Raw genomic sequence first — 21,911 nt, 5'->3', positions numbered from 1 at the left:
ACACACACACACACACACACACACACACACACACACACACACACACAAAGAAACCTGCTAATAGTTACACAGCTAGAAGTCAGCTGGGGGATCCAGATGGAAATTCCAGCCTAGGTTGGTGATTACAGGTCTAAGAAAGACTCCCCCTGCTTTCTAGCCAGACAGAGGACCCAGGATTGGAGGAGGGACACAGGCAAGGAATCTGCTAACTTAACAAAATGGGTGGAGGGGTGAGTTTTTATCACTCTGGGAATGGGGCGGGGAGGCTGAGGCTTGTTGGTACCCTTTTAGCAGATGTTTGGAGATTACACCTTCTAACTGTGGGCACCCCACAGAAATTCAAACCAGCAGAGCAGTGTGGAATCTCTCAGTAGATAATTATTTATAATTAGCATTACAGTGCCACACGATTGTTTTTAAATTGCTTCAAAATGGTCTCCAAGTGGTTAGAGCATCCCCTAAATAAATTTAATTTTCTGTTAATTTGTGGTCAATTGTAACATGGTCTAAAACTTTTTTTTTTTTTTAACATACATAAATTATAGCCTGGCATTGGTGAAGGGAGACATTTGGCCTCTCAGCGACTGCTAGCTGTGACTGAGCATAGAGGGAAGGAAAGCACTCCAGGACTCTTCCTAAGCTGTAGGTTAGGGTGACACTACCAACACCAAGGCAATGGGAACGTGCAGGCCCTAACCTTCCTGTCCTTCTGGGAACGCTCTAGCTCTAGGGTCAGCTAGCTTAGAGCTCAGTGACTGCAGTCACGGGGTGAGGCACATCCCTTGGAACTGGTCTTCAGCATGGACAGAGGCCTGCTCCTGCCTGAGCTCCGCTGGTTACAGCAGTAGAAGCTATGCATGCAACCAGTCAAGCCCAGGCATTTGGTATCTGGAGAAACGAAGGAAAAGAATTATCGTTGCCGTGCAGGCCATTGGCCCATGGGAAGCTTTGGAATCCAAACTCTGTCTCCATCCCCGGTCGGAGATTTCCTTTGGACCGTGACCTCTTGGGTTGCTGCTCTCGGCAGGTTGCCTGCTGCGTTATTAATGAGAGCTCAATTATAGATACCTGGCTTTGTGGGGCTCCCAGCACGTTCACTTTATCCTGCTGGGCCCCAGGGAGGGCCTTCCTCTGCTGCAGTCAGCCAGCCACAGTGTGCTAAGAGAGCCTGGTGTGAGGAGGGACGCTGTGTGCTCAGGCTCCTTGTCAGGGACAGAGTTGGGGGCCTCACTGGAGCTTTTCTACACCTCCCTTCCTTTATCACTTGCTCCACCAACTCAGGAGTCCAAACTGCAGGTCAAGCTTAAGGGCCAGGAAGTACAGAGGAAGGCTGTGTAGGGATCTGGCCATTTTGTACACAAGGCCAAGAGAGTACATACAGACCCTGGGAAGGAAGAGGCAAGAAAGGACACCAACGCTGGTTCACAAATCTTGAGGCACTAGCCCACTCCCAGGTTGCTTAGGCACCTGTGATGTCATCATTGATCACCACAGCCAGGGGCCTGGGATAAAAGAACTCCTGCCCTCCCCTCTCTCCCCCTCCCCTTGTTTGCTCTTTCTGCCTCGCTTTCTTTCCTGCCCCTCCAATGTCTCTCTCTCTTTCCCTCAATCTACCTTCATCCAATAAACCCTTTCCTATCAGATGTGTTGTACATGTGGCATCATTTTAAAATATAAATACTAACAACCATGGCCCACACTGGCCTCCTGGCAGGAGTCAGTCTTGGTCCAATGTTTGGGGGTGGTCCAGGCCAACCTTTCCCTGTGAGGGCTTCTGTCCCAGTACCTCTCATTCAACATGTAGCCTCCCTAGCTAAAACAACCGGTTGTAGAGTAGGTTTTCATTCCAATTGTGGGGCTGGGGGGCTGCGCTGAGGAAACAGGCTCTACAGGACAGTCTCCTGCTGTGAAACCAGAGTACCCTTATCTGGGGCACCAACAGATCTTCTTCCCTCAGGGCTGCGCTGAGAACATTCATTAAACGCTGGCTGTTGTCATATCATCCATATCATCGCTAGTGTCTGCCCCCCATCCTGGCTCCCTGGGTCGGAGGGGCGGGGCTCACCTTTAGGCAGGGAGTTCTCTGGGTTGGGAGGTGGTGGGGTGGGATGGTGGGAATGCTGGGGTACTGCTTTGTCTGCTGTTGTTGCTGTCAGTATTTGCATCTTCTCCGTTGCTTCCAGGTCTCCAGTTCCCTTTGCCTCATGCCCAGTAGGCAGGAGAAGCTGAGGTTTAGTGGTGGCAGTGGCGAGGAAGGAGGTAATCATGAGTGGCTCCTGAGCAATTCCGCTCGGCAGGGCAGCCATCTCTCCTTAAGACTTTTCTCCCTCACATCTTTGTCTTTTATGAGACGCAAAAGACACCTTTTATAATCACATAGACAATTCGTGTTTGAGACATAAATGTTCTAGGCTGCTGTTGGAGTTGCCTCGCTCCATGCTCGTGCGGACCCCTGAGACCTTGGAATGGGACTGTCTTTGCAGAAAGAACCTTTACAGAATTAAGTCAAAATGAAGTCACCAGCGTGGTCCTGATCCAACTGACTGATGTCATTTTTATGTCCAAGGGAAATTCTAATTCCCCACACCCCCAAAGGCAATCCAGATATCCAGAAATGAGTCAACCTGGACTACAAGAGGGATTTCTGGTCGTTAGATAAAAGCCAGAATTCCTCAGGAACTCGTGAAACTTGTTTCCATCTGCCAAAAGGAGTCATTTCTTCTCCTTACCTCTGGCAGAGGGACATACTGCTACCTAGAGCGTCAACCAGCTTATCGGAGCACATGCTGGCATCACAAATACCTCTTACACATTTCAAAGTCCATGCTGGCATTCTAGCTCTTCTCACCTCCTCCTCTGCCCTAAAGGCCCCCACCAGCTCACAGGCTTCTTCCCCTTCCCAGAGACTCATTCTTCTTATAACCCTGCTATTCTTCATGTTTTCCGTCCGCTCCTCTTTTGCATTTTGCATCTCTCAGTATGCTCTCTCTATTCTCTATCTCCTGCTATTCTCTCTCTCTTTCTTTCTCTTACACACACACACACACACACACACACACAGAGAGAGAGAGAGAGAGAGAGAGAGAGAGAGAGAGCGCCCTGTCCCTGTCCACTGGACATGTTCAATCTACCTCCTTCTTTACCTGCTCTGGACTCTTCCAGATCCCTCTGTCTCTGTCTCTGTCTCTCTCTCTCACACACACACACACATATACCTACAATAATAAAAATCTTCCCCTCAACCATACTATGGATCATCATGTTGTCAGTTTATACCTCTGGTGCTATACTCCTGGGAGGGGCACAAATGGATCCCCTTCCAAGGGGCTCAGCCCCTCCTAATAGAATGAAGCAGCTGATTTGATTCTCCTATGCATGGATCATTGTTTCTGCTTGCATCGTCCATCCACTGTATTCTACTCCAAATGTTGGGGTCTGCCTCTTCAGCCGCTGTGTCCCTCCACCTGCTCTATCTGTGTACTTGGAGCAGCCTACTTTGTCTCTGTAGGCTCCTGAAGCCCACCACTGCTACAGAAGTTGCTCTGGTGTGTCAGCCAGTTTCTCCACCCTATTGGGCACCCGTCATATGGACAGGGACTCTTCTTCTTTGTCATCAAGGACACATTTCTCTCTGACAAGTCTCTTGGCCCCCTGGGAATGCCCCAGATGGAAATTCTCATCACCTGGACACCTTTCTCTTGTTAAGCCTGGCCGGAGCATAATTTCCAGAGAGGTGACCAAAGGAAACTCTCGGAGGCGATATCGATGCAAAAGCAAGAGGTTTATTCGGGCCAACGTGCGTTGGGGCCACTCTGCAAGTCAACAAAGAGTGGCGACCAGATGCAAAAACCTCAGATTTTTAAGAGAGGGGGCGTGGGGAAGTTCAGGGGTCGAAGTCCTGGCTACTCATAATTGGATGAGGGGCTAGGGTAGTTGAATTTCAGTCTGGTCAGTCCTGGCCAGACACCTGGGGAATATCTGATTTTTAAGTCACGTTTGGAATTTCCTGCTAGTGTGGATGTGGCTGCAGTCGAAGGTGGGAGGGCAATTAGCTTCATCCTGTGTCTTCTCTGAGGAGCGAGCCTGCAGGGTTTTGGTCAAAGGTCAGGGGATGTTCAGGAGAAGAATTGAGGCCATCTGGGTTAATTGCTAGGCGATGTTATCTCTCAAGCGTAGATCTCATCATTCTTCTTTGCCGAGTGGAGGTCTTTGCTTGCTCACTTCCTTATCTCTGCCTGAGCAGAGGACCAGGGTCTGGGGCAGTTACATTCCTCCCTTCTCTGGAAAAGTACTGTGAGACTTTACTGAAACTCGAAAATATAGGTTACAAAGTTAGTCAGATCCTCTCACGCTCTCCCATCCTTGCTCTCCCTCCCAACATATTTTCAGCTCCCTCTGTCTCTCTTACCATTCTCTTAATCTGCCCTTAGCTGCCTCCTCCATAGCTCTGTCTCTCAGCTTCCTCCTGGACCTTCCTCTGTCTCTAACGGTAATGTTATGGGGACAAACTAAATAATGACGATTAGATGTACAACAGATCTTATATATAAAAGAGGTTTATTAGGTGGCTATAAAGAGAGGGAGAGAAGGGGGAGAGCAAGATATGATGGGGGAAGAGAGAGACAAAGGGGAAAGTGAGGGAGGGGGCACCCAGATAGAGAAAAGGGAGAAGGCCAAGAGGCCAAGAGAGGGACCACATGTCGGGTTGTCCCTTTAAGGGGCAAGGTAACCACGCCTTCCATGTGTGGCCACCTGGCCGGTGACACATGATAACATCATAAGTTGCTAGGCGACCCAGAAGCAGGTTTGGTTCCAAAATCCTAATACTAACCGTGGCTAACTGTTGGAGGACCCCGCTGTTTGAGGTCGCAGTCCTCTCTAGGGCCAAATAGCCTTTCTGAGCTGTGAGCTCAGTGTGAGATGGAGGACCCCCTCTCCCCAGCAGGGCCTCCTGCTCTCTGCCTGACTTCATCTGGAGGGTGTCTTTACTCATAGAAGCCTCTAACCAAATCTGGAATATGACCTTTGGCACAGTTCCCTGCTGGCACTCCTTTCCTACTGCCCATAGGATAATTAGGTACTGTGTTCCTGTTCATATGATAGGACCTCGCTGCCAAATGCAAATGAAGTATACCTGGCACCGCTAGCCCATCCAATGGCGTACTCGTATCCTAGGAACTCCCCATGCGCCCCCATAGAGCTGTTACCCACCCCAAAGAAAGTTGAGCTATTTCCCTGAAGTGGTTCCCAGAGGTCGTTCTGTCATTCTGTTGTACTTGCTGGCCATTCAGACCCCCCAGTCTGTCACTTCTGCTCCCTTGTTACTGAGGACTGGTGGCCACCGACCCCAGGAATGAGGGAGAGCCACAGCTAACCACTTGTCTGTCCTCGCCCAAACCCCAGGAGCTGCCTGCTTTGTCTCTATGCCTCTCCTTGGCTTGCTGAAGTCTTGCAGGTACTGCTCTAGTCCTCCTGGGACTCCAACATTGAAATCCTCCCTTTGGTGGCGTTCCTGTTTGCGACCCTTTTCCCTAAGCCTCTCCCATGTCTTCTTCCCTGCTTGCTCATCTCTTAGCTTGCTCGTTTCTCTAACCATGGGCTTGTTCCATTCAGAATACTCCTCCTGACTGCCTCCCCTAATCCCTTTTCATCCATTAAGCCTTGATATCTTACAGCAAACAGCTTGGTCTCAATGCAGCACACTGCATTTCCAAATTCTCACGGATTGCAACAACTTCTGCCACCGTACGAGGAAATGATCCCACGATTCTCTGCCCTTCATTCTCAGAGATCTCTTATCTCTGCACTGTCTCTGCTCTACTCACTCTAGTCTCTCCCTCAAATCACTAATTTCAGTTTTTACAGAGATTTATATGTCTTTTGAGTATGGGTAATATTTAAATATTGTCACATGCTGTTCTACTTTATTAAAGAAAAAAAAAACTAGCAGGGGAGTGGTGGCACACGCCTTTGATTCCAGCACTAAGGAGGCAGAGGCAGGAAGATCTCTGAGTTTGAGGCCAGCCTGGTCTACAGAGTGAATTCCAGGACAGACAGGGCTACACAGAGAAACCCTGTCTTTTGAGGAAAAAGGAAAGCTGGTTCTGGAGCTGAGTTATGGCTCTCTCTCCTCTGGCCCAGGCATGTTTGTTTAAAAATGCCTCCAAAATCTCTGTCCTGGGTCAGGTGGGCCACCTGGCTTTGTGGCAGGGAGGAGAGCAAAGCAGAACAGTACAGGAAATGCCACTGTACTGGTTGGTTTTGTGTCAAATTGACGCAAGCCAGAGTCATGAGGTGAAAAAATATCTCCATAAGATCCAGCTGTAAGGCATTTTCTTGATTAGTGATTGATGGGGGAGGGCCCGGCCCATTGTGAGTGGGGCCATTCCTGGGCTGGTGGCCCTGGGTTCTATAAAAAAACAGGCCGAGCAAGACATGGGGAGCAAGCCAGTAAGCAGCACCCCTCCGTGGCCTCTGCATCAGCTCTTGCCTCCGGGTTCCTGCCCCGCTTAAGCTTCTGTCCTGACTTTCTCCAATGATGAACTATGATCTGGAAGCGTAAGCAGAATAAACCCTTTCCTCCCCAACTTGCTTTTTGGTCATGGTGTTTTTGTGGCAGCAATAAAAATCCTAACTCGGGCAGGCACTCTGAGCTTCAAAACAGCTAAAAAGTAAACTATTCCCAGTAGCGGTGACTGTGGCTTATCTCGTACTCCTTTTCTTGATTTTCTCTAACTCTTTAAATAATTCCCTCTCTTGTGTCTCTAAAACTTTGCTAAAATAGAAACTTTATCTTAATTATCTGTAAGAATATTTCGTAAACTTTCTGTATCTCAGGATTTGTAAATCCGCTGGGTGTGGCTTAAAAAATTGTCACAGTAAAATCTGTAACAACAAAAAAAAAAGCTAGCTTAAAATTTGTAACAAAAAGTGCTGATAGTTAAAAAACTATAGTGTGCTTGAATTCTGACTCTTGTTTAGAAAAATAGATATTTAACAAAACAAAACAAAAGGACATGCTCCTGATGGGCTCACTTTGGAGTAAATAGTAACCATGAGTCTTGCTGCCATCTTGGCTGATGACCTCATCAGGATGATGACCTCATCACGGTTGTGTGGCTGGCAGCCATCTTTACTAAGGTTAAAGAGAGGACACACCATGTAACTTCACCGCCCTCTAGTTTAAGCTGACCATGTGCTCTAAAGCAACTAAGACATCATCCATAAAGCTTTTTAGTGCTACTTAGCTCTTATCATTATATATATATATTTTCTTTTTTTGTCTAAGGAGGAAACAAGCAGGGCCTTCAAGATATTTTGAGTTAGAATAGATTTTTGTATGGTGACTTTTATCCAGACAGTGGGAAATACAGACAGTGGGAAAAAAACCATCAAAAAGGTTTATGGAAAACAGGACTTTAAAACATCATATGGTTGATGAATAAGGTATGGTTGATAAAGGTTTATAAATTCCTAAAGTTATAAAGGTCTACTCAGATGAATAGAAACTGAGATAGATTGGGCCAGGCAAGGTGGAGCTAGCCTTTAAGCTTTTAATCCCAACAGTCTGGGAGGCAGGTGGATCTCTGTGAGTTCAAGGCGAGCCTGGTTTACAGAGCAAGTCTAGGACAGCCAGGGATATTACACAGAGAAACCCTGTCTCAAAAAAACCAACAAAACAAAACAAAAACTATAATCTTAAAAAGCTATTAGCTTGTTAACTGTTAAGACATACAAGTTAATAATCAGTCAGTCACCTTATAAATGATTAAATTAGTGTACTCAGAACATGCTTGTAGTCATGCCAAGTACAAATAAAATTCATTTACAGGACAATTTAGCCTTTAGCCTGTTGTCAAGATTAGCCTGAAGTAACTGAAAATGAGTAAAGTTTGCTTAAAGTCAGGTATACTTAATAGATTACATGATGGCCCTCAAGCCCTCAGAGAGACCATTGAATATGGCATTTAATGTGTTTAATGAGAAAGGCTTCCTCTGACAGACAAAATTATCAGCTTCTGGTGCAGCAGCTGAAGCTGTCTCCAAAGAAGACGGGCAGCAGCTGACTTCCCCTGGAGCTCGCTTCAAGTGTGGTTACGCTGCTGACTACTGGGCAAAGAACTGCACCATGTCTTGCCAGGAGCCAGGGCCTAGCCCAAACTGTGGACACTGTCAGGGTGACCGCCCTGCTCTGCCTTGCCAAGGTAGGTCAGTTTTCCCAAGTTCCTCCTCCACAGGAAAGTATCTTGCCTTCTGGGGTCTGGCAGCTAAAGGCTGATGCTGTCTGTCCTGTGTGACAGCTGAAGGCTGACTGATGACCTTTGCCCCCAGCAAGGCTATTGAGATCACCATGGAGGATCCCAGGCTGGCTGAGTGGGTAGAGGGTAAGTCTCTGCATTTTAACTGAGACAGAGGCCGTTTGGTCTATACTTCCCACTCAAATTTATCCTTCCCTCATCTCTGTGATGATGGGCTATGATAATAGCTTCATCAGTTTAGCAGCAGCAAGCAGACCTTGGCCAGCTCCTACTGCCAAGACCACAGCTGCCTGGCCAGTCCATTTCCTGTGTAAATTGACTTTTTCTACAGCTACTAGATAGGTCTCCTGCTGAAAAAGGCCAGCTCATTGACAGGTCCTTCACCCTGAAAGAGAGAAACTCACAAAACAGGTTTCAAAGTGAAAAACAAACTCAAGCTATCGCACTGCTATTACCAACTAAAATTTACTTTTTACTAATTCCTTTATCTAAATGATCTTGCTTTTTGATAACTACTCTCAGAAATCAACCGCTGCTGTCTCACAGTAAATGATTAGATAGAAAAAAAAATAACTAATGGCCTTTGGGGACATTGGGAATGTGTGCAAGCTGAGGAGAGATTGGAACACACCAGCCTTGTGCACCTTGGTCTCCAGCCAGTCTCTGACTGCTTGTTCAGTCAAATGTACTCATGGCTATAGCAACCCTACACATAGAGACGGCCATGAACAAGAAGAGAAATGTGATCCCAGGGTTGCACGGTCCGGAGACGTCCAGGAGGCATCCAAGTGCAATTTGTGCAGAACAGATGGAACCTTCTGGGGCTCCCTAGGGGTTGTGTACTATAGTTCCAGGACAGGGAGGACTCCGAGCCGGGACTTTAGTGGAGAGTGAAGCTCAGAGCCAAAAGGGGATGGTTACAGGGTCTACTGCCGTGGAAGGAGGGATGAGAGGGCTAATCAGGCAGCCCCTTAAGAGGAGGGGGGAAGGGGCAGGGTCTCCACACAGAGGTATCGAGTGGACAACAGAGGGGGAACAGAGTTTCAGAGAAATCTCTGAAGACAGTATGAACTAGATTGGTCATCCGAGAAGCCATCACGATGCTTGGGTAGCGGCCACGATGCTTAGGTAGCGGCCACTGTTCCCCTTTGGTCAAACCAGAAGTTCGTCCAAACTGCTAGATGGTGGTATGAACCCCTCCACCAGCAGAGCCCCCCTGAGTTGCCCACAGACACCACTTCCTTGTACCATAACCACCCTCGTACCAGTTCTGACGTCAGCAGTATGTGGTGGTGGTGGGGGAGATAAAAAGGGAACATAACCAGATTAATCTCACAACCTCCCAGCTTTACCTCTGCACTTGGAGTTGAGATTTAGAGTGGTGATAAGAGGAAGGAACCAGATGTGGACAAAAGTTTCAAAATGCCTAGCGCGTTCCTCCTTAGCCGGGGAGTGTGTCCGAGGAGGCATGCCGGATTTCACACATGGCAGGCCAATTCTCTGCTGCTGAGCTACATTCCCAGCCCTAAAAGCAGCTGTTTGTTTTAAAGACAGACACTCACTATGTATGTGATGTAGTTGCTACATAGTCCAGGTCGGTCTCGAACTCGCAGAGATCCAGCTGCCTCTGCCTCCTAAGTGCTGGGAATAAAGGCATACATTGCCTGGCTTCTGAAAAAAAGGTTCACTTCGTAGCCCTGGCTGGTCTGGAACTTGCTATATAGACCAGGTTGGCTTTGACTCACAGACATCCACTTGCCTCTGCCTCCCCAGTCTGGGATCAAAGGCCTATGTACATGGCCTGGCTTCTCAGTTGCATTTCTAAGTCAAAGGGGTGATGGTTAGCTTTGATGGTCAACTGGACACACCTACAATCACCTGGGAAGTGAGTCTCAGGGAGGGATTGTCTACCTTGGGTTGGCCTGTGGGCGTGTCTGTGGAGGATTAGCTTAAGTTAATTGATGTAGGAAGACCCCGATCACTGAGGGTGTCACCATTCCCTAGGCAGGAAGTCCCAACAAGCAAGTGAAACATTCAGTCTCCCTATGCTGTTGATTGTGGATGTGATATGACCAGCTGTCTCCTGCTCCTGCTCCTGTGACTTCCCCACAGAAATAGACTGCAGCATGGAATACTGCTCTAAAATAAAATAAGCCCTTTCTCCAAGAGTTGCTTTTAGTCAGGGTTTATCACAGCAATAGCGAGTAAGCTAGAAGAGGAGGCCCTGCATTGGGTGGGATTTCAGGGCTCTATACTCAGAGTGGGCTTAGGGCACTCAGGCCTCTCCAGGGAGCAGGAGGCCCTGCTAGGCCTGTGGAAGATAAGGACGGGACAATGTGGAGCCTCAGACTCGGGGTCAGAGAGAAGAATTCTCCAGGAGCATCCTGCCATGCTGCCATGCCAGGTACCCAGCCTGGCTTGGCTTCTGCAAGGTGTGAGAGAGTGTGTGTGTGCATGGGGGAGGAGGGTTGGTCTCTGCCTCAGGAGTCTCACTTTGGCTTCCCTGTCTCTGTTCCTCTGGCTAGTTGCTTTCCCTTTCTCCTGCCCCAGCCCCCACCCCCCCCATGGAAGTCACCGAGGGCATTCTGATGACAGACACCTCTTGGGTACCATTTGCTTAGGCTCTATGTAGGGGGTGCCCAAGCCACTGTCTCTACAGGATACCGAGACGGTCAGCCAGTCCTTGGATGGGAGGAGGAGCCTAGAGACTCAAAGGCAGGGCCTTTGGGCTGCACAAAATAACTTCCCCAGGGCTTGGGCACTAGGCTCAGGATCTGCACCACCAAGATGTAGCTTCTAGCTCTTGCAGCCTGACGCTGACCTCTACACTGCTGTCCTCTCCACATTTAGTGAGGAGAGTTGCCTTCACGCTCTGGGCCAGCTGAGGGAGAGCGTGAAGGGCATTGTTGGTCTTGCCTGCTGTGGCATTGGTTGCCAGCTTGGATGGCTATTCTTGATTGTCAACTTGACTGTATCTGGGATGAACTAGAATACAGAAATGGAGGGCAAACATGAAAGATTCTGGATTTTTTGTTTTGTTTTGTTTTTTTTCCAGACAGGGTTCCTTTGGGTAGCCCCTGGCTTTCCTGGAACTAGCTCTGTAGACCAGGCTGGCCTCCAATTCACAGAGATCTTCTTGCTTTTCAAGTGCTGGGATTAAAGGTGTGTACCACCACTGTTCTGTGAGAGATTATTTTTCTTTGGTTTGAAGTAGGTAAATCCACTTGTTGTCAGGACCTTCGAGGAAGACAAACACCTCTGATCCTAATCTTGGGGCTGGAAGATCCACCTTCATTCTGGACCACACCTCCTGATGGAAGCCCATATAAAGACATGGAAGGAGGAAGTCTGAGTTGTCTGCCTGCTTGTCCTTCCCTTGCTAGCACATCCGTTCCTTCACTGCCATTGGGACCTACTTTGGGATTCCAGTATATACTGAAGACCAGCTGAGACCTCAGCCTCTTGGACTACTGGATTTGGGGGACTTTCTGCTCACCCCTAGCCATCGTTTGATTAGCTGGACTGTAGCCTGTAAGTCATGCCAGTGTATATTACATATATTTGTAGAGAGATTCATTTTATAAGTTCTGTTACTCTAGAGAACCCTGATCTGTTGGGGTTGGGGTGGAGTCAAGAAAACTCACTTCAGAATCGGAAACTTAAAATGCAAGCTTTGTTTTCTCCAAGTGCAAGGAGGCGGCCAGGTTAGCATCTGAATTGTTTCCCCACAGGGAGATTGTTTTAAAGGATGGGACTACAAAGGGAGGGGAGTGGGGTGGGATGTTGCATTGACCAATCATATTTTGACACAAGGGGTTGTTGAGTAAGGAAGTAAAGCTGGATGACTGGGCCTGTCCAGGTCACCTGGTTTCAGGGCCCTTAATTCAGATCTCTGCAGTCAGTTCCCCTCGTGGACTCTGATCGGAATTTAGGATGATAAGGGAACAAAGGGGTGGGCAAGGTGCACATGGTTAATTAAGTCAAGACAGGCAGCACATTTGTGTGCTTTAGCTTAGATAGCGGGATAACAGCATCTTGCCTCTTTATATCCTTTACTGGTTAACAGACAAACATGGAACATCTGAAGAAGACAGGGAAAGAGCTGGGTTCCGGAGCCTGGGCATATGAACTCAGGTTTTTTGTTTTGTTTGGCTGTCCTGGACTCACCTCGTAGACCAGGCTATCCTCGAACTCACAGAGATCCATCTGCCTCTGGCTTCCAGAGTGCTGGGATTACTCGAGGGTGCCACTGATGAACTCAGTCTTGACTCTGCCAGCAAGACGGAACGTGTTCCTGAGACAGCTGGCCCCGGGAGACTGTCTCTTAACAATCCATAGGCCAGTGATTCCTGCCATTCTGTCATTTCTATAAGCCATGTCTCAGCACATCCTGGGGCTCTGACGTCTACTGAGAAGAACCTAAACCCGTTGTAATTTTTTGCCTGTGCAGAAGGTTGTGGTTAAAATAATTTGTTCCCCGAGAGAGATGTATTCGTCACTCCGCTTTCCTCTTACGAGTACCAGGAATTAGCAGGAGTTAGTACTAGGAGTTTGGTTGGTGTCCGTGCCTTTCCGACCTTCAGTCGGGGTAGATGTTGCTATCTGTGCATGAGTTCATTCTAAAATACCTCCTCCGGGGGCTGGGGAGGTGGCGCAGTGGGTAACTGTAGATATCACTCTTGCAGAGGATGCAGAGTGAGGTCCCCAACACTCATGTAGGGTGACCCACAACTGTAGCTGTGACTGTAGCTGCAATACCCCTGGCCCCTGGGGGAGGGGCAATGCATTCTCATGTATGTACTGTCACATACACATAATTAAAATATGGTTAATAGTAAACCTTTAAAGAAGCCCACCTGCCTAGGGCCCACGACTGTCTTGATATCCTTGGGGCACTAACTGCCTCATTTCACATAAAGCAAACTAGGACCTAAGCTGCTCTGTCCTGGTCCAGGGGCCAGGCTGACACCGAGCCTTGCCCTGTAGTCTCCTGTCAGCCAGAGGTGCTGATAACCCTGCCAAGCAGCTCCAGGAACATGGCCTGTGGGTGGCCAATGCCTGTCCAGGCCCCAGCTTGTAGAGACTAAGACGTCGTTTTGTGGTGAAAGCCACCTTGGAACTGAGAGGTCCCTCCAGGTGAGAGGTGGGCAGCCTTCTGCTACTCGGTCTTGGGATCTGCTCTCACACTCACTTCATGAATCTTTCTGGAATAGGTTGCTTTCTTTCTAGAAAGTTCCTTCTGAGAATCCCAGCCACGTGAGAGGAGCGAGCTTCCTTAGCTCTGTAGGTGCCACAGTACCAACTTCCTACTTCCTGGAGACTTTACACGGTCACTGAATTCAACTCTGGGCAGAATTCTTCTTTCCCGTTTGACATCAGAGGTGGGAACTTTGGTTGCTCTAACAGGAAAACAACTCAAGTACTGACTTGGCCAAGAGAAGCCACTGTGCTGTGGCCAAGTGGGTTCCCAGCGATGGTAACTGGTAAGCAGCCACATGATAGAGAGGGTGAGAGAGTGAGCCACAGAGTGAAGCCCAATGTGTCAGGGAAAGTTGCTTAAGAAAGAGATGGAATGAAGAAAAGAAAAGGGGTGTGTGTGTGTGTGTGTGTGTGTGTGTGTGTGTGTGTGTTTCTGAGTAGCTCAGAAAATTGGCAGGCTACGTGGCTGCTGGAGTCTTTATTGTTAGACTGTTTATTTTAAATTAAAATACCTTATGCTGTACCCGTTGCACGCAGAATCGGCACATTAAAACTTTGGAAAATGTCTTAAAATGGGGAATGTTTTAAAATGGATGTTTTGAAGTTTATCTGGGTGACCTTTCGCCTTCAGAGGGTGTTTGGTTTCTGGATTTACAGGTGGGGCTCTAAGCCAGCACACCTGCCTGTGGGAATTCATCCTTGCTTTTGGATTACCAAGAATGGCCACCTAGGTAGAGCCTACTAAGTCTGCAGGGAGAGTGCAAATCCTCTTTGCTTGTCGAGGGTGAGGGCTGCCAAGTGGGACAGGGAGTAGGTGTATTTTCATGTAACTTGAAATTGCTCGAGCTCTTTCTGTCTGGGCTATTCTCCTGGGTCAGCAGCCTTTGTGGCCCCAGAGCAGCTTCCATTGTGGAAAGCAACAATGTTGTTTCTGGTAGGAAGATTCATCAAAATTGCCACTTTTTAAATTACTTTTAAAAGAAACTAAGAAACAAGATTGGTAGCAGCAGGGCCTGAGGCCAGGACAGTGGTCCCCTTTAATCCCAGCACTTGTGAGGCAGAGGCAGGCTCATCTCCGCGTTGGAGGCCAGCGTGGTTTACATAGGGAGTCCCAGGACAGCCAGAACTACACAGAGAAACCCCGTCTTGATAAAAGAAAAAAAAAAAAAAAAAAAAAAAAAGCGGTAATGAAGAATGCACTTATTATCAGTTTGGCCAAACTGAGTTGTTGGTGGAGGAGCCGGTATATCTCCCCCACAAAAGATAGGCAAACAGTGCTTTTTTGGAGGAGGGAACTTGGGCCTCAGGCTAGCTTCAGACAAGTTTTAATTTAAATCCAGATAGGAAAAAAAAATTGGGGTCTGAATGAGCCCCTATCAAAAAAAAAAAAAAAAAAAAAAAGAAAAATTGGGAGCTGGGCACTGGGCACATGCTTGTAATTCCAGCACTCAGGGAAGCAGAGGCAGGTAGATCTCTGTGAGTTCAAGGACAGCCAAGGCTACACAGAGAAACCCTGTCTTGAGAAAAAAAAAAAAAAAAGGGTTTAGAGGGAGTGGGATTCCCACCAAATTTGTCCTAGCAGAGCTATTTGTAACTTTGTTCTTCTAATTGGTGGAGTGTGCAGGTGTATCCAGTCATTGACTTAGTCATTGGACTTAGGGGAAGTCAGGATCCCTGACTCTCACCTATCCTGCCAGTGGAGGTAGCACAGGCCTGCAGTCCCAGCATTGTGGAGAGGAAAGCAGGAGGTTCAAGGTTATCCTCAGCTATTTACCAACGTCAAGGTCAGCCTGTGTGACCGGGGACCTTGTCCCAACAGAACAAAACAAAAGCCCCGTGGGTTTGAAAGAGAATTAAAGGAAGGGGGTGATGATCTAGGAGTTGGGGCACAAGTGTGGAGACCATGCTTCTGAGCAGAAGCAGCCTCTGGGTGCTCGTTTCAGTTCACCCTGTGGCCCCAGCATGCAGGCTATGGAGGAGGCAGGAAGACAGGAAGTTCAAATTCCAGGCCAACCTGGGCTACATAAGATCTGTCTTAAAAACAAAACACAAAAAGCAACCAAAATAAACCTAGGCTCCTTGTTTGTTTGTTTGTTTGTTTTGATTATTTGTGCATGTGCATGTGTGTGCTCCCACGGAGACCAGGACAGGGCATTGGATCCGCTAGAACTGGAGTTACAGGAGAGCATAAGCCACCTGTCACTGGGTCCTGGGAACCGAGCTCAGGTCGTCTGGAAGAGGGAGTGTACATTCTTAACTGTTGAACCTTCTCTGCAGCTCCAGTATTCTTCTTTTTCTTCTTTTTCTTCTTCTTCTTCTTCTTCTTCTTCTTCTTCTTCTTCTTCTTCTTCTTCTTCTTTAATTTAATTTTTTTAAAGAGAGATATTTCAAACAAAAATTCTAAACCTGAGAAAAGCTGTGCCTAAGGCCCAGTCTAGTCCCTGAGGACATTTGAGCCCAACCTTGCTGGGTGGCTTCCCAGCTGTAAACCTGTAACTTACAACATTATGAACTCGGTGACAGTTAAAACATGAACTGACAGCCTGGTGACGGACCATAGTAAGCGCTTCTTCAACCCCCGAGACCTTTTCTGAAGTAACCAAAGCCAAGAACACAAGGTTCTCGGACACAGCTGTCTGACACTCCTGTCCTTTCAGTAGATTCATTCTTGGCAATCTCTGCTTGGCAGGAGGGTGACTCGGAGGTTTTACTTAGCTGTGTCTGCTGACTCCAGCTCCTTGATTTCTGACCCATCATCTACGTTCCCACCTAAAGACTGCCTTGTATAGATGATCTGGCCATTATGTGCCCTTCTGCTACACTAGTCGATCCCCAGGAGTGTACAAAGCTACCCGCCCCCCAATTTCTTCAACATGTTCAGACCCAACAATGCCATGTCAGATTTATGCAGTGCTGGTTGGTGTCAGGGCTCCAGCATTTTAGATAAAGATTCCACCAACTGAGCTGCATCTCCAGCCCTAGGTTTAAGGTCTTTAGGAAATCTGAATCTGAGTATATTTTTGAGTGATCGCCGCTGTGGTTCGTGAGGCCTTTGGGAAATTACTGCTGGGTCATGTGGATAACTCATCCCATAGTGGCTCGTGCTTCGAAGTGACTCAAAATGAGTCCAAATAGCTTCCATGTCATACATGTGGAGATGGACATTACATCAGTATCTAAAGAGGAAGCCAACTCAGGTCATCAGAAAAGTGGCCTGCTACCAGAGCAAGCAGCATCAGGTCCCTGATTGTCTCAGTTAGGGTATCTCTTGCTGTGCTGAAACACCATGACCCAAAGGGCAAGTTGGGGAGGAAAGGGTTTATTTGGCTTACACTTCCACATTGTAGCCCATCATTGAAGGAAGCCAGGACAGGAACTCAAACAGGGCAGGAACCTGGAGGTAGAGGCAGAGGCCATGGAGGGGTGCTGCTTACTGGCTTGCTCCACATGGCTTGCTCAGCCTGCTTTCTAATAGAACCCAGGACCTCCAGCCCAGGGATATCACCGCTCACAATGAGCTAGTCCCTCCCCCCACCAATTTGCTAATAACAAAAATCCCCTGCAGCTGAGTTTTGAAACAGGGTTTCTCTGGGTAGTCCTGCCTGTCCTATAGACCAGACTGGCCTCAAACTCAGAGATCCACCTGCCTCTGCCTGGAAAGTGCTGGGACAAAAGGCGTGGGCCACCACCGCCACATCTAGCTCTACAGCTGACTCCTACGGAGGCATTTTCTCAATTAAAGTTCCCACCTTTCAGATGACTTTAGCTTGAATCACATTGACATAAAACTAGCCAGGCCACTAACCGAGCAACCATTCGGGAAGTGGCTAGACTGAGCTTTCCAAGTGACATGTATTTCAAACATACCCTCTTTCCAAACTGCCACCCAGGCCACAAACCAAACCAAGGTCCACATGGCAGGGTTGCAAGGAACCCTCCAGGCTTTAAAACTAAACACTAAAATACTAAAGGCCTTTAGTCCCAGAACTTAGGAGGCAGAGGCAGGGGGTTCTCTAAAATTGAGGCCAGCCTGGGCTACACAGAGAAACCTTGTCTTAAAACACAAAAACACGGGCTGGAGAGACGGCTCAGAGGTTAAAAGCGCTGTCTGCTCTCCCAGAGGTCCTGAGTTCAATTCCCAGTGTCCACATGGTGGCTCCCAACCAGTCTATACTGGGGTCTGATGCCGTCTTCTGGCGTGCAAGTGTGTGCGCAGTCAGAGTGCTCATAAACATTAAATAAAAAAAAACACAAATTAAACAATTAAAGCTGTACAGAAATGAAAATTACAACCCCCCCCCATTCCCTTCTCTTTCCATTACCAGTTCATACGGAATAATCTGGGTCAAGGAAAATCAATCCCAGCAGCTCTGGGGATTAACTGACCACAGGCTTGACTCCTACCTGGATCACAAAAGTTGTTACTGGATACTTGGAGTCATTAAACCTACTGATTCATTAAACCATCTTGGTTCCCTGTATCTTTTTAAATTGGTTTATTTTTTTATGTGCATGTGTGTCTGCATCTGTGCAAGGCGCCTCTGGCAAGGTGGGTGCAGAGGCCAGAGGGTGTCCTTCCTGGAACTGGAGTTATGGGTGGTTGGAACCTGGTGTGGGTGCTGGGAACTGAACTCCCACCCTATGCAAGAGCTTTCAGCGTTCTTAACTGCTGAACGGTTGCTCTAGCCTCATTCCCCGTATTTCAAAAGAAATTGGGGGTGGTGTGAGGTGGCTCAGCGGGTAAAGGCACCTGCGGCCAAGCTCTTTGATGCGAGTTCAATCCCCAAGACCCAAGTGGTGAAAGGAGAGAACTGATTCCTCCAAATTGTTCCCTGCTATGTGGACACATAAACATAAACTAAAAACTCGAAGGGTAAAGAGGAAATGGGCTGGGGGATGGCTCAGTGGGTAAAGCATTTGCTGTCAAGGCATGGAGACCCAAGGTCAGATCCCATGTAAATACCAGGTACCCCTGACAGTTCACTTGTAAGCCCAACCTCGGATCACCAGAGCAAGCTGGCTAGTCAGCCTAGCTTTATCTGTGAGCTCTGGGTTTGTGAGATCCTGCTTCATTTAAGAGACGGAAGAGCAACGCATGGCTCCCGACATCAACCTTGGGACTCCCATATGCACGTGGACACAAAAAAATTTAAGAAACAGAAATTGATAAAGGATTTATTTACAGTTTGTTGAAACACAGGAATGGGGGAACACACAGCTGAGTCCCTTCTGTTTTGTCTGTGGCCATCTTACAATTTAATAGTTTTATTAACTTTTATTATTTATGTGGGACTCATGTCATGGTAAGTACATGGAAGTCAGAGCGTGGCTTTGTGGAGTTGCTGTTCTCCTTCCACCTTTAGGAGGGATCTGGGATTTGAACTCAGGTCCTAAGCTTGTATAAGTGCTTTTACCTGCTGAGCCATTTCTAGACTCCATCTTACAGTTATTAGACAACGGCCAGACTACATAAAGACTTAACTGTGAGGAGGGACAATCATCCTTCCCTAGGGGACCACAGGCTGTTTTCAGCTTTTGAGTCCAGACACGGGAGAGTATGGATCCAAACAGAGCCTCTATTCTGAAGGAGGAAGGAACTGGGTTTGTGGGATCCCTGCCCATTCTGGGGCTGGCAGATTTCTCTGTGACGCATTCCTTTGGTAGGTGGAAGGTGTAGGCTTTCTATAGTCTTAGAAACTGTGTCAGACTCCATGCTCCTGATAAAACGGTAATTTTGCAAGCAATAGTTGATAGCTGAAGGGGTCAACAGTTCTCAGCTGACGAAATGCTGGGGCACCAGGTCCAGAGGTGACCCAAGTTCCTTCCTTCATCTAAATGGATAGTGTTAACCTGCGTGCCTCCATTTTGAGTCCAATTGCCAAGACATAATGTCTCTACATTTAAGTTTTTTCAAGACAGGGTTTATCTGTGTAGCCCTGGCTGTCCTGGAACTTGCCCTATAGACCAGGCTGACCTTGAACTCAAGATCTGCCTGCTTCTGCCTGGGGTCAAAGGTATGTGCCATGAGCATGGAGAGACTTGTGTATTAAAAACTCACAAGTATGATTTTGATGATATCTTCCTCACTTACGTTATTTGAAAATGTTTCTTTTGTTCGAGGTAAATTCTCACTCTGCAGTCCAGGCTGGTCTCAAACTTGCAGCAATCCTCCTGCCTCACCCTTTTTAATGTTGGGATTGAAGGCATGAGCCATCTTAGTGGCTGGCACATTTAAAGGATTTCTAGGGAACCTCCCCCCTCCCTTTTCTTTTCCCCCTGAGATAAAGGAATGTTTCTCTGTGTAGCTCTGGCTGTCCTGGAACTCACTCTGTACATCAGGCTAGCCTCAGACTCAAAGATTTTGCTGCCTCTGCCTCTGAGGGCTGGAGCCAAACAGGACTGCAGGCTGATAAGATCAAAACAGAGACCAAAGGGTACAAGAAATCCTTACTGAGCTACAGCAGATGGGAATGAAGGCCTGCTTGTCAACTGTAAACAAAATCTATAATCTCAGTTGTGAAATTTACTAAGTATAGGGTTACCACTGGGAAAGGAGTCGGACTAAACTCAAAGGTCAAACACACTTGAGCTGTTACTTTAACATTTCTATTTAAAATACTAAAAAAAAGGGAGCCTCGTGGGCAATCTTCACATCCGTCAGCTGAAATGCAGCTTTCACCGGGGAGACTTTAACGCCACTCCAGGTGAGGGGCTCCCCTCCTGCCCCATCTTCAAACTTTCCCTATTTCTCTCTTACATCTGTCGGCTTAGCCTCTGCCAGACAGCCTGGCTGAGTCATGCAGCCTCTTCAATTCTTCCGTAGCCATTCCGTAACCTGTTAAATGTGTGTGGCGGTGTGATAAAATTATTAAGGTTAGTAATTAAGGTCGGATTGGAGTGAAAGAACCTGTTTGCCAGTGGTCACAGAAGCTTATGCAGTTGAAGAGATCTGTAGATTTGTTACTCAGTAAATTCTGACGGTGTGGGAAGGCACAAACTTGCCTGTTCCTGGCGATCCTGCCCCGGAACAGAAGCTTTTAAAGGTAGGCAGCCTGGCCTGTAGCATCTGACCTCGGTCATTTTCAAAGTGAACTTAGAAAGTAGGGCTTGGATCCTTGGGCCTGAGCAGGGATGAGGCCACACAGGTTTCAAGTGGTGTGCAGATGGCCGGGTCCTGATGCAGCACCTGAGCCTGCGCAGTCCTTCCTGGCCTGTTTTAGGATCAGCCACCTGCCCAGTGTGGGAGGCAGGCTCAGGTGGCTGTTGGTCCTCAGCTCGGATGACTCACAATGGCCAGGAAGGGATCTATGGTCTCCAGCATGCTGCTTGGAGAAGGGGTGGGTACCCTTGCTGACCCTAGAAAGACCCTGGACTAGGTTGATTGGGGCTTCTTCCTAAATCAGACGTGGATACAATGTTGCTAGCAAGTTTCCAACTATAAATAAGTCAAAGGGCACACCACCGGTGAGTGAAAAGCGATCCTGGTGCTGCATCAGACACTGGGGACAATCCTCCAAGATTCCAGGACTGGATCCTGATCCAGTCCTGATCCTGATCCTAATCCTGGGGAAGGGTGCTGGGAGTGGAGTCCGGAAGGATAAGGGGAATGGGGGCTAAGAAACTGGCTGGAGACGCAAAAATATCTGGGCGTCGCAGGAAGAAAGAGGGTCTGACCTGAGCCATCAGAACATCCTGGGGCTCCAGGGAACCTCGGAGGCTGGGAGGGAGTCTAGGCTGAGGCTCAGGATGATTCCAGGGAGAGTGAGGGGGGCAAATTCAAGCTGGGCCCAGGAACACCCCGATTTCTAGGGGAGGCACCCCTCCTTCCAGGAGGACTTCAGGGAACCAACGAGGGTCCAAGTTTAGCTCAGGAAGACCCTGAATGCGGTCAGGAGGACAAGGGGATCCAGGCTGGGCCCAGGAACACCGCAGTACCCCAGAAGGACTCCAGGGGGCTGAAAGGGGGTCCAAGCTGGGCCCAGTAACACCCGGGTGGGACCCCGGGAGGACTCCAGGGGGCCGAAAGGGGGTCCAGACTGGGTCTAGGGGCACCCTGATGCCACGGGAGGGTCGAGGCTGGTCCCGCGGAGGGCCCCTCACGTCCCCTCCCCCGCCCGCCGTCCGTTGGCCGAGGCTCCCGCCGCTGCGCCGCGGGCCCGGCTCCTCCCCCGCGCATCCGTCCGCGCGTGTCCCCGCGTCCCCGCGCCCGCCGTCCCGCGCCGGCGGAACTGTGGGATCGCCGCGCACAGGAAGTGGCGGCGGCGCCGAGGCGGAGGGCGGCGATGGGGGCCCGGGGCGGCGGGCGCCGCACTCGCTGAGGCCCGACGCAGGGCCGGGCCGGGCCCAGGCCGAGCGCTGCGGCCGCGCGCTGCGGACGCGAGGACCGCGACCAGCAGGTGGAGTGCAGGTGAGCCGCACCGCACCCCGCCGAGCCGCCCGAGGTCGCCCCCGCCC

The 21,911-nt window shown here is 48.8% G+C and overlaps 1 protein-coding gene across 6 annotated transcripts in view; it reads left to right on the top strand.

The window, feature by feature from the left end:
* The first annotated feature begins 21,693 nt into the window (after nt 1-21,693).
* The window catches only part of Agpat3 (1-acylglycerol-3-phosphate O-acyltransferase 3), an 84,668-nt gene continuing 84,450 nt past the window's right edge, over nt 21,694-21,911 (top strand). For 3 of the 6 annotated variants that reach the window (XM_055607042.1, XM_055607041.1, XM_055607040.1), the window contains exon 1: nt 21,694-21,864. The gene's annotated coding sequence lies outside the window, so the exon portion shown is untranslated. The remainder of the gene's footprint in view (nt 21,865-21,911) is intronic. The other 3 variants (XM_055607033.1, XM_055607037.1, XM_055607034.1) reach the window with 1 other exon arrangement.

The sequence above is a fragment of the Psammomys obesus genome, unplaced genomic scaffold, assembly GCF_907164565.1.
Source record: "Psammomys obesus unplaced genomic scaffold, mPsaObe1.curated_primary_1811, whole genome shotgun sequence".
Classification (NCBI taxonomy): domain Eukaryota; kingdom Metazoa; phylum Chordata; class Mammalia; order Rodentia; family Muridae; genus Psammomys; species Psammomys obesus.
Note: the sequence above shows the minus strand (reverse complement) of the source record. Positions and strands in the feature narration are given on the sequence as shown.